Here is a 13342-nt window from a genome sequence, read left to right on the forward strand (position 1 = left end):
CTAGAGATACTGCAGTGTCATCTCATTGATCCATAAATCTATGTCCATACATCCCCACGTTGCTGTCTTTTCATTTACCATCTTCTTCCTTAACTTCGTGTCATAATTTAATCTTTGCTCAGCCCCCATAAGTCCTGTGCACTGTAATTATGATGTCAAAGTATCTCCATAAGCCTGCATGTAAGTCAGGCCTTTTCTCCCCAGTTATACTGGTCAATGCTTGAAAACCCCAAATCCACTTATTTATGGTTCTAGGTATACTACCTGGTATTTTTTCTTAGTTTCCTCTTCTGATTTCTTATTCATCTTCTTTCATTTCCTCTGATTTTCATCCCATATTTTGCGTTTCACCATCTTGGGCACCTGACCACCCAAGGGGCTAAAGGGCAATTGCCCATAATACCATCCCCCCATTTCCTGCAATGCTGCAAACCTTAGATAGCTCTCTACTGCTTGAGCTCTTGTATTCTGACTCCGAGGAAGACTCGCTGGAGCTTGAGGACTCCAGACTGAGGAATCCCATACATTAAATACTCACTTTCCCTGCATTCTGTTCTTCTTGCTTAAGAGCTCTCATTCCCCTCATCATTTTCTTCTTACCCCTTGTATACAATACCACTCTGCTCTCATACTCCTGGCCTGACACTCGTTGTGGAGTGAGTATGTGTGTGTGTGTCTGTACGCCTATGTGAGGAGGTGGAGTGTGTGCGTGTTTTTGACCTTATAGATTTCTCTGTCTTTTTTCAGCTTACACATGTCATTTTCATTTTTACACGCATAGCTCTCAAAGATGCTCATGTAATAAGCTGTGCATTAAAACTGCTGAATTTTAGTGCAGTTTCTTAAGCACATACTAAAAAATAGTAACCCCCGGTGCAGCAGGCTAATGGTATGCTAATGCATCTGGAGTTTTAAAAAGTGTGTTAAACCAAAATGTGTAAAAGTGGCTTATAAAATATAGTTTATGTGCATAGAAATTGGTATTTTGCACAGTCAGTTTTTGTGAGCATAAATCATATTTTATATACAGAAAATATCATTTGTGTACATAAACCATGTTTTTTGTGCATAATATATGTCCACAAAAAATGTTTTTTTATTAATAAATCCCAAATAACTTAGTCTAACTTAAGTTGTGCTCTTCTCATATTTTGTGCACAAAACTATTTTAGGGGCATGGCTTTTATGCACATAAACCATTTTCTACACACAATAATGTGCAGAAAACACATTTTGTGCCCAGAAACCATATTTTCTGTACATGAAATATGTTTTAATCACACCAACCGTTTTTGCAGTGAAAACATTTTTTTTGCATATAAATCATATTTTATTGCAGAAAACTGTTTTCTGTATGTTAATGCTGAATACTTGATTCCTGCACCAAGATTCCAGGTTCAACCCCATAGACTAACACTGGGCCCTGGAACTTTACTCCATCTCTGATTCGGCGTTAAATTTTGAGTGTTAACAAAACATGGGTTAAGTCTCTGCACCTCTCTACATTGGGGGAGGGTGGGTAATAGCTCATGCCTTCATTAACATCAGCTTTACATGCGAGAGTGCTAACCAATATACACACAATTTTACACGCTCATTCTTTCTGCACAAAACTCATGTGCACAACTGGGGGTTAAACTGTGCTGAAAAGAGCAGATTTTGCGGCAAACTGCAAGAGCAAAACTGCCAAAAACTAGGGGACATTCCTCTTATAAATGCATCTAAGTGCCAAACTCTGTTTATACTGCTTAAAATTTTCCACAATCTCATCCCAGGAAACACTAATAAAAATGAGCCCGCCAGTCAAACCCTTCCAGCTTTCATTATCAGCACATGAATAGGGCAGAGGGTTACAAGCCACTCTTCACCCATTATCAGACAATAAATGCTCTTACAGGAGGAACACTCCAAGATACACCCGGGCATGTCCTCTGAAATGATAATAAAATACAATACCGTAAACGTCTCGTCTCCAAACTTCTTTTGCTGAAAGCAAAGTCTGTGTGACAAATAATCCTTGGTGCAAAAGCAGCTGTTGAGAGTGGAAGGACCAAGTCCAGCTCCTCCCCCACCTTCTTGCAGAAGAGACTAAAATGGAGAGAAAGTCTGTAGGAGGGAGTGGTACCCTTAGGCCAATATTTCCCAATCATTTCAAATCCAAGGAACATCTTCTTTAACAAAACAATGTTGTGTAGCACACCAGGCGACCTCAGCACCTCCTTCCTAACGCGACCCGCCGCGGCTGCCGGTTATGAAGACCGACGCCGGTAAACTCGGCCTCGGTTTTCGTAACCTGTCTGTCTACCAGTAATGAAATGCCATTTTCATTACTGGTAGACAGACAGGTTACGAAAACCGAGGCCGAGTTTACCGGCGTCGGTCTTCATAACTTGGCGGTCTGCCAAGTTATTTATTTATTTTTTTTTACTTTAAAAAAGTACAGAAAAGCAGTTTTTTCTGCTTTTCTGTACTTCTTTTCAATGCGCTCTGCTATTAACGCCTGCTCCAGGCAGGCGTTAATATGTGAGCGATAAATGTGCATCTGAGACGCACATTTAGGGGCGTATTTTAAAACAATACGCGCGCCAGTACTTTTGTTCGCGCCACCGATGCGAACAAAAGTACTGGCGCGCGTATTTTATAAGATACGCGCGTAGCCGCGCGTATCTTATAAAATCCGGGGTCGGCGCGCGCAAGGGGGTGCACATTTGTGCAACCTGCGCGCGCCGAGCCCAGCGCGGCCTGCCTGTTCCCTCCGAGGCCGCTCCGATTTCGGAGCGGCCTCGGAGGGAACTTTTCTTCGCCCTCCTCCCACCTTCCCCTCCCTTACGCTACCTAATCCACCCCCCCGGCCCTATCTAAACCCCCCCTTACCTTTGTCAGCAAAGTTACGCCTGCTGAAAGCAGACGTAACTTTGCGCGCGTCGCCGGCAGCCCCGCTCCGTCCTCCGGTCCCAGGGGTGTGGTCTGGAAGCCTCGACCATGCCCCTGGGCTGGCGCCACGCCCCCGGGCCCGCCCCCGAAACGCCGCAGCATGCCCCCGAAACGCAGCGTCGTTTCGGGAACGCCCCCGGTCACGCCCCCTCCCTCCCCGTTTCGAAAGCCCCGGGCTTACGCGCGTCCTGGGGCTTTACGCGCGCCGGCGGCCTATGCAAAATAGGCGCGCCGGCGCGCAGGGATTTTATAATCCGCCCTTTATTTTTTTGCATTTGGAAGGAATGAGTAATAGCCTCTAGGGATGTGAATCATTTTTTGACGATTTAAAATATTTTCCAATATTTTTTAAATCGTCATTAATCGTTAAAGAGTGCGATACAATAGAAATTCCACTGATTTATCGTGAAAAAATCGTTAATCGGGTTAGTGCACTCTAACGGGAGTTAGGACACAACCTAAAAATCCACCCCGACCCTTTAAAACCGGTCCCTTAGCCTCCACCACTCTCCCGACCCCCCCAAAAACGTTTTAAAATTACCTGGTGGTCCAGTGGGCCCCGGGAGCGATCTCCTGCTCTCGGGCCGTCGGCTGCCACTAATAAAAATGGCGCCGATGGCCCTTTGCCCTTACCATGTGACAGGGTAACCGTGCCATTGGCCGGCCCCTGTCACATTGTAGGAGCACTGGACGGCCGGCGCCATCTTTAAAAATGGCGCGGTCCATCCAGTGGACGGCCGGCGCCATCTGGAGGGTGGTGGAGGCTAAGGGAGTGGTTTTCAAGGGTCGGGGTGGGTTTTTTGTTTATCGGATTGGGTGCAGCCGATAAACAAAACCGCGATAGGGCCGGACGAAAAAAAAATGCACGATTTGAATCGGAACCGGAACCGAACCGGTTCCGATTCACATCTCTAATAGCCTCATTCACATGCATTTGCATGTGATGAGCGCTATCTCATTCACTCCATGTCGGACACGCGTTAATTAGGCGCTAATCCCCCTATTGCATTAGAGGGGTGGATTAGCGCCTATTTATCCCGCATTCGACTGCAGGTTATAGAGTGCACTCGGCTGAGCGCACTGTATTGCATCGGCCCGTTTGGTTACCATTAGGGTGCCAGAGCTCCTTCACTGTTGCTTCTCCCAGTGCTGAGAGTAAATCACATCCAGTGTTCAGGGCTTGCTCTTCCCATCTCTCTTAGTCTGGGAATAATGCAAATGCTGGTAGGACTCGAAGGAGGATGAGCTCTGTGCGATGTGTGCGCAGCACAAAGCAGGGCTCAGGTATCCATGCCTTGCATTCTGTTAATTACTTCAATCAGTGGGACTCATGCTGTAGCTAGGAAGGGGTGGCACGAATGACTATCTATTACATGTGCTCGGAATGGAGCTCCCAAACATCTAAGAGCCATTTTTGGTGTCTCTTTTTGCTATGAGGTGCTGGTCTGGATCTGAACATCAGGCATTATTGACTTTTCCGTGGCGCACCTGATTTGTGCCATCAGGTCTGATGGCACAAATGTTTACCCTCAACCACTTGTCTCAAGATGGAGCTGCAGGGAGAAACAGATTTAAGGAGTAAGAACGGCATGTATGAAAAGAGAAGGCATGAGGGAGAAAGCTGTTTGATTATAGAACTGATTATTTGTTGTAATCCTTCCAAAAAATACTTTGGGGCTCTAAGCAGAAATCTTATAAGCCCAGGAGCTTGACAAGCAAAATGTTCTGATAACTGGAGCTTGCACAGAAGAACATTTTTTTTTTATCATTCTTTTTTAATATTGAGGTGATTTCCTCATTTTTGTGCCTACTATCTCTATAGCAGTGATATCTATAACTGTCCTATTGATCCCACATCCAATATGGTTTTCAGAATATCTATAATGAATATGTTTGAGATAAATTTGTAAACATTGGTACACTGGAAACCTGGTATATGCAAATTTATCTCATGCATATTATCGTGGATGTCCTGAAAACCTAAAAGGCTGTGGCTATATTCTCACAATCCCCAGTTTCTGTGGCAGCTCAGCAATAGATTCTGCAGATACCATTAGGAATGTCTGTGGCAATTTGGGGGCACATTTGCATACATTTGCATATTCAATATAAAAAATGTCTGTATATTTTTTCCTTTTTTTGGATAGAGGATCTAGTGATAAGTCCTGGGAAGGGTGCTGGTCTCTACATGACTTGGCCCATTTCTCCTCAGGGGGTTTGCTAGTGTAATTCCCTGGTTAAAAATTGAAAGGGGGCATATAATTTTTTTTCTTAATTAAAAATAAAAATAACCTGACCTGGGGATCCTGGAGAGGAAAGCTGCTGGTGGAGATCTGTTAGGGCTGATATAGCCCCTTCTGAAGAGAGTCCAATCTCTGGGGTGTCCCTGGCTTGGTTTGTGTTGCTTTTGTGGCCCATACTTGGGGAGATATTGGAGTTGTGAGTCAGTCTGCTGCTAAAATGCAGACAGTGAAAAGCTGCAGAGAAAGAAACAAAAAGAACTCAGCATAATCAGGCCGATTCAGTAAACTGCGTGGGAGAGCCGGCGCTCCAAGGCGAACGCCCGCTCTCTCAATGCACACCCAGGCCACTTTCCTGGGTGCACTATTCATTATACAAATGAGGGCCCACGCTAATAAGGAGGTGCTAGGTATTGTTGTTTGAGGTAGTTGTGGGTGGATCCGTGGGCCGATGGCAGATGACCACGCCCCCGGGGGACGATCCCGAGAGGGACCACTGGTCAGGCTCAGAGTATGGAGACAGACACACACTATTTCTTTTATTAAATAGTATATTGAACCACCAGAGGTGGCAGTAGTGAGCTGGAAGAGCCTGGCTGGGCTGTAGTCCCTCAGGTACTGGAACAGCGATCCTGGATAACTGAGCTGTAGAGAAACTGAATATAGTGAGTAGGCAGGGTATGCAGAGTTCAGGAACAGAGCCTTGATGGTAACACTCACACAATAGTCTCTAGAAGAAATCCAGTTATTGGAATAGGTTAGGCCCTCGAGGAGCGAGTACCTGGTTCCAGGGAAAGCTCTGAGAGAGAGAAGATAACTCACTGGTGTAGTAGGTAGCAATGACTTCCAGGCAGAAAGAGTATTCAGTAACCAGTCCGGTAACATGGGCCCTCGAGGAGTGCATGCCGGTTCCTGACTGTGACCTGAAAACAAAGAGAGAGCGAGGACCCCGAGGAGCAGGTACCCCTGGTACGTCCGAGGAGGCAGAGTAGCTTAGGTAGCGTAACCCTTGCTAACTCGATAGCGATTTCTAAGACCTTATATATCCGGTACTGATGACATCATCACCCCTGAGGTTCGCGCCACTGCTGGTACATCAGTCGGGGCCGTGCCACGCGCCTGCCCGTAGGCCCTTATGAATCATGGCGGATCACAGCGTCGAGCTGCTCCAGGGATGCCGGAGGAAGACGGCAGAGAGACGACGCGGCAGCAAATCTTCCACTTGAGCAAGAGGGAGTCGCCAAAGAGGTGAGGAGGGCGGAGTGGAGACGTCAAGAAGCGACGGTCGCAACACTAGGAACACTAGCTCGTCCCTAGCGCCTCCTTATTGGCGGAAGCGGCGGCTGTCAGTGGGTTTGATAGCCGACGCTTAATTTTATCGGCGTTGGTTATCAAACCCGCTGACAGCCACGGGTTTGGAAAACAGATGCCGGCAAAATTGAGCATCCGTTTTCTCACAGGACAAACAGGATGGTAGTCCTCACATATGGGTGACATCATCAGGATGGAGCCCAATCAAGGAACACTTTTGTCAAAGTTTCTAGAACTTTGACTGGCACCTACTGAGTATGCCAGCATAGCACCAAACCTGCATCCAGCAGGGGTCCCCCTTCAATCTTCTTTTTTCCGCACAGCAATAGCCACGCAGCTTAAAGAGCTCTCTAGAGATTATTGACAGGAATTTTCTTCACGGAACTTCTTTCAAAAATTTTTACCCCATAGGGATCCCCCTATCGATATCCGTACTCCGCGATCGAGAGGTAAGCCTTTATCCTAATTGTGGTCGATTCCCGTCGAGTTTTCCCTTCAGGGCCTACCGGCCATCGACCGCACCACAGCTAAATTTTTGTCGGAGTCATGGCATCGGGTTTTCATCGGTGCCCCAACTGTTCTCACACAGTGTCCATCACTGACCCGCACGGTGTCTGTGTTATATGCTTGGGGTCCGACCATGATGTCCTAACTTGCACCAAATGTGCCCAATTGACAATGAAGACATTTAGGGAAAATGGAGTTTCTCTTTCGGCCAAAAACCCCGACTCCATCGATAGCTTCGACTTCATCTGAGCCAGTACCATCAACCTCTCGCCAGCACCGGGACACTGCTGCTGCCCGACCTGCATCAACGATTCCACAGGTGTTGATTCCCTCCTTGCCTCCTCAAGAAAAGGACCGAGGAGATCATTGTGAAAAGCATCGACTCTGTCATCGGAAGGCTCAGTCCGCCGATCCAGGCAAGGCCTCAGCATCGGCGTCGACAGAGCCACTGACAAAGAAGACCCCATCCTCTTCTGTGACCGGGTCACCGAGGTGTTCCCCACATTCAGAGGTGCTGGGATCCGCGATTCCACCTTCACCGGTGGACCCTTTGGCTACGTCAGTGCTGCCTCCCACTCTGGAGCTGGGGTTCCACACCCCAGGCTTCTGTGAGGAATTGGATTGGATGATCCAAGAGACCATCGGTAAAGCACTTCAGGACTTGCAGCCTCCATCGACGCCAGTACCGGTCCCCAAGCCGGTCACCGATCTGATTCCCATAGCCCTCGCACCGCTACTGGGAAGACTGGATGCGTTGATCGGTGCCTTGCTATCGATGGAACCAAGAGCACTGGCACCTCCAGTGCCTTCTACACCAATTCCATTATCATCAGATGATGAGGAATCACTGATACCCAATCCACCATCTGACATTTTACCACCGACTCGTCCATCGATGTCGCCGGTCCCTTAGGTGCCTCCATCGATGCCGATGGTTCCTCCATTGATGCCGTCAGTTCCTCTGTCGATGCCACCTTCGATGCTGTCGGTGCCTCCATCGATGCCGTCGGTGCCACCTCTGATGCCACCGATGCCTAGACCTGGTCCTTCAAGATTAGCACCACTTTTCCCTGCTGGAGATCCATTAAGTGCTGGAGATCACAACTATGATACTTGGATCAAAGACACATCCCAAGATACAGATGATCTACCATCAGAGTCCTCTCCCCCAGATGAAAGACGACGTTCTCCACCAGAAAGAAAATGTCTGAACCCATTTCTTTTCAACTTCAGACAGAAGAGGACTCTAGGCACAAGATGCTGGAGGTACTCCAGTTTCTTGATGCCCCTAAGGAAATCATGTCCATCCCTATTCATGAAATCCTACTTAATCTCCTGAATAGAAACTGGGAACACCCGGTTCGGTCCCACCTGTCAACCGCAAGACAGATGCCACCTATCTTGTGCAGTCAGCTCCTGGCTTCCAAAGGTCTCAATTGGACCATCATTCTGTTGTTGAATCAGCACAGAAGAAGGTATGACGTTCAAAACCTCATTCATCCATACCTCCAGGAAAAGAACAAAAATCCCTGGATGCTTTTGGAAGGCTTGTCTTCCATGGTTCAATGCTCATATCTCGCATTACCTCTTACCAGTTATACAAGAGGAACCAGGATTTCTCTGATTCTTTACCAGAGCAACTCCAGACTCAACTTCATGCTCTAGCTTGAAAGGGTCTGGATGCTGGAAAGCACGAAGTCTGCACTGCGTATGATATCTTCGACACAGCCCCTAGGGTATCTGCAATGGGGATTAGTGCAAAGACATGGGCCTGGCTAAAATCTTCAGATTTAAGACCAGACATTCAAGACAGGTTAGCAGATTTACCCTGTGTGGGTGATAATCTCTTCGGGGAAAAGATCAGAGAGACCGTGGCGCAGTTGAAAGATCACCATGAAACACTGCGCCAGCTTTCCTCTGTGCCATCTGAGTTCCCTTCTGCTCCTAAGAGAACTTTCAGTCGTGACTCTAAGCGGCCGGCCTACAAGCCAAGAAAATTTTAACCTCCGGCTTCTAGAGGACGCCCTTCCAGACCTTACCAAAAAGGTCAATCCAGGCAGTCTCAGCCTCAAAAGTCTCAGCCAGCTTCTCAGCCTGGACCAGCGTCAGGATTTTGACTCCTTCCTAGAGAGTCTAAACCATCCTCCTCTTCCATCCATACCGGTTGGTGGTTGACTCTGCCACTTCAACAGCGCTTGGCAATCACCACAGACCAGTGGGTACGGGCAGTAGTAACTCAAGGTTACCACCTGAATTTCCTGACTGTTCCAGTGGACTCCACCTCGGCTGACATGGAAGACGTCCGACCACTCTCCCTTACTCGAACAGGAGGTCTCATCCCTCCTCAAATCACGAGCAATAGAGCCAGTGCCCCTCTCTCAGCAGGGGCAGGGGTTTTATTCCCGGTATTTTCTAATACCAAAAAGTCAGGTGGCGTACGCCTAATACTGGGCCTCCGCAACCTAAACAAATTTTTGCAGAGAGAAAAATTCAAAATGGTAACCTTGGGCTCTCTACTTCCTCTGCTACAAAGAGGAGATTGGCTATACTCTCTCTAGATCTCCAGGACGCTTACACACACATCTCAATTACTCCATCTCATCACAAGTACCTGCGATTCCTGGTTGGCCCTCATCATTTCCAGTACCGTGTACTACCATTCAGCCTGGCGTCTGCTCCATGAGTATTTCCCAAATGCCTGGTGGTGGTCACAGCCTTCCTCAGGAATCAGGGTGTGCATGTCTACCCTTATCTTGACGACTGGTTGATAAGGGCTCCGACTCAGCAGGGCGCGCTAACCTCCCTGCGGCTCACTATCCACACTCTGATCTCCTTAGGGTTTCTAATCAACTATCCCAAATCTCATATAGTTCCATCTCAAACCCTATCCTTTATAGGGGCCGACCTAAACACTATTCAGGTGAAACCCTTCCTCCCCCAAGATCACGCTTTCACCATAGTATCTCTGGCGCATCAACTACGGACTCGAGCAACTGCTCGTCACTTCCTAATACTACTGGGTTACATGGTATCCTCGGTGCATGTCACTCCGATGGCCCGCCTAGCTATGAGAATGATGCAGTGGACCTTAAAAGGCCAGTGGATTCAAGCTTGTCAGCCAATGTCCAACATTATCCAGGTTACCAAACAGCTCTTTCTGTCACTAGCCTGGTAGATGCATCACTCCAATCTCATTCAAGGCCTTCCATTTCAGGCTCCAGATCCTCAAATTACCTTAACAACAGATGCACCAACTTCGGGTGGGGTGCACATGTAGGCGACCTGCAGACTCAGGGAACCTGGTCTCCTGAGGAAGCCAAACACCAGATAAATTTCCTGGAACTACGGGCGATCAGATATGCCCTCAAGGCCTTTCAGGATTGCCTATCAAACTGACAATCAGGTTGCGATGTGGTACATCAACAAACAAGGGGGAACGAGTTCCTACCTCCTGTGTCAGGAAGCTGCACAGATATGGGCATGTGCCCTTTCCCGCTCGATGTACCTCAAAGCAACCTACTTGCCGGGAGTGGACAATCTGTTGGCAGACAAGCTGAGTCGCACTGTCCATCTGCACGAGTGGTCTCGCAACCCCATGATAGCGGACACGATATTCCAATGCTGGGGTTATCCTCGCATAGGCCTCTTTGCGTCGATCCACAACCACAAAGTAGACAACTTCTGCTCTCTCATTTGCAGTCACCACTCGCATTCAAGAGATGCATTCGCCATCTCCTGGGCCAGCGGTCTCCTTTAAGCCTACCCTCCACTTCCTCTCATTTCAAAGACTCTCATGAAGCTCCGGCAGGACAAGGGATTATTGATCCTGATAGCTCCCCACTGGCCATGCCAGGTGTGGTTTCCAATCCTCCAGGACCTTTCAGTGCGCTGACACATTCCTCTGGGGATGGATCCCCCTTCTAATCACTCAGAACAAAGGGTGCCTGCGTCACCCCAACCTCCAGGCTCTGTCTCTGAAGGCCTGGATGTTGAAAGGTTAATATTCCAACCCTTTAACCTTTCAGAGTCAGTATCCCGAGTCCTGGTGGCTTCACAAAAGCCTTCAACGAGAAGGTCTTATTGCTCTAAATGGAAGAGGTTTACAGTCTGGTGCACTTCCATGTCCATAGACCCCTTCACTTGTTCCACAGTGAGGTTCCTGGACTATCTCTGGCACCTGTCAGAGTTAGGCCTAAAAACTTCCTCTATCAGAGTGCATGTTAGTGCAGTGTCTGCGTACCGTAAGCGTGTCGGAAATGTCTCCATCTCAACACAACCCTTAGTATCACGTTTCATGAGAGACTTGCTCCATCTAAAACCTCCACTGCACCCTCCTGCCCCTGCTTGGGACCTTAATGTGATTTTGGGACAGCTCATGAAACCTCCAGTTGAACCTCTCCACTCCTCTGATCTACGCTATCTTACCTGGAAGGTAGTCTTTCTTCTTGCGATCATGTCCGCTCGCAGGGTTAGTGAGTTGCAGGCATTAGTTACCTACCCGCCTTACACTAAAATTCTGCATGACAGAGTAGTGCTCCACAGTCACCCTAAACTTTTACCGAAGGTAGTGTTGGAATTTCATATTAAGCAATCTATTATCCTGCCTTCCTTTTTTCCCAGGCCCCATACAAACCCAGGAGAACAGACTTTGCATTCCTTAGATTGTAAGCGTGCCCTAGCTTTCTATCTAGACTCTAGAGTGCACGTCAGCCCACAGGAAATCTACACAATTGTTCATTTCTTTTGATGCCATCAAACTTGGATATCCTATGGGAAAGCAAACCCTCTCCTCCTGGTTAGCGGACTGCATTTCCTTTTGCTACAAGCAAGCAGACATTCCGTTACAAGACTGTGTGAAAGCACATTCTATCAGGGTCATGGCGAAGTCAGTAGCACACCTCCGTTCAGTGCCCCTTGCTAACATTTGTAAGGCTGCAACCTGGAGTTCTCTCCATAGATTCACAGCCCATTATTGCTTAGATAAGGTTGGCAGACAAGATTCCATCTTTGGCCAGTCTGTTCTACGCATCTTGTTTTCAGTTTAATTACCTTACAGCTTTCCACCGACCCATTCAGGGTTCAGGATGCCCTCCTAACCAGAATGCCACCCCTGTTGTTATGCCTGTTGCACGTCTTTGGGTGCATTTGGTGCTTTGCTCGGGCATCCTCAGCTCGGTACTCACTCATATGTGAGGACTACCATCCTACTTGTCCTGTGAGAAAGCAGAGTCGCTTACCTGTAACAGGTGTTCTCACAGGACAGCAGGATGTTAGTCCTCACGAAACCCACCCGCCACCCTGTGGTGTTGGGTTCGTTTACTAGAAACTTTGTCAAAAGTGTTCCGTGATTGGGCTCCATCCTGATGATGTCACCCATATGTGAGGACTAACATCCTGCTGTCCTGTGAGAACACCTGTTACAGGTAAGCAACTCTGCTTTCCAACCCCCAGGCTGTGGGCAGGTTTGTTTTTTTTTGTAAGATTTTTTATTTTTTTTTATTTTTGGGGCCTCTGATATTAAGTCAGAGGGTGTACAGAAAAGCATTTTTTTCTGCTTTTCTGTACACTTTCCCGGTTCTGGCTGAAAATTTCTGAGAGTAAAATGTGCGGCTTGGCTGCACATTTTACTTTCTGTATCAAGCAGGACTAACTAATAGGCTCATCAAAAGCATTTGCATGTTGAGCACGCCATTAGTTTTGGGGGGGTTGGATGCGCGTTTTCCACATGCTGTATAAGGGGTAATAATAGCACGTCGAAAACACGCATCCAAATGGGGGCTAATGGTTCGCTCGGCCTGAGCGCACCGTACTGAATCGGCCTGAATGCTGTCAGAGCCAGGCACCAGCAGGAAGTCCCAGGAGAGATAAAGACATCAGAGGAGGTGAGGAGATAGCCAGCAGATGGGCAGGCTGCTGCGGGAGCTCTTGGCTCTACTCCGTGCAACTAAGAGAGGAGTGGGAAGAAAGCAGAGCAATGCATGAGCAGAGTAGGGTGACAGAATTGTGTCAGTGGCTATATAAATTATTTAACTCCCCCCACTATACTGTGAAAAAAGTATGGGAGTCTTCAATAATGTGGCAGGTGGAAGCATACACCTGAGTTCCCAGTTAGCTACTTAATCTGGACCCTATAAGGATTTGTAAAAATGCTCAAAAATTCCTAACATTTCCATAACTTCATACAAAGAAGGGGGTACTAGAATGATAAAAATATTTTTAAAAAAACTCTTTCTCCAAAGACTTCCCAGGGACTGTTACCCAGGTAGAGAGTCCATCAAGCTAGGTTGAGAGAACCTTGCCCAAATCTCATCTTGGAGTGAGTTTCCTCACTCCGAAGGCCATGAAATCTT

General features: G+C 47.6%; 1 protein-coding gene across 1 annotated transcript in view; it reads right to left on the reverse strand.

Moving 5' to 3' along the window:
- The window catches only part of LOC115087524 (retinol dehydrogenase 7-like), a 109044-nt gene extending 106943 nt beyond the window's left edge, over positions 1–2101 (reverse strand). Inside the window, exon 1 of the mRNA XM_029594854.1 lies at positions 1957–2101. The gene's annotated coding sequence lies outside the window, so the exon portion shown is untranslated. The remainder of the gene's footprint in view (positions 1–1956) is intronic.
- Positions 2102–13342: the final 11241 nt, after the last annotated feature.

Source organism: Rhinatrema bivittatum, chromosome 3 (assembly GCF_901001135.1).
Source record: "Rhinatrema bivittatum chromosome 3, aRhiBiv1.1, whole genome shotgun sequence".
Classification (NCBI taxonomy): domain Eukaryota; kingdom Metazoa; phylum Chordata; class Amphibia; order Gymnophiona; family Rhinatrematidae; genus Rhinatrema; species Rhinatrema bivittatum.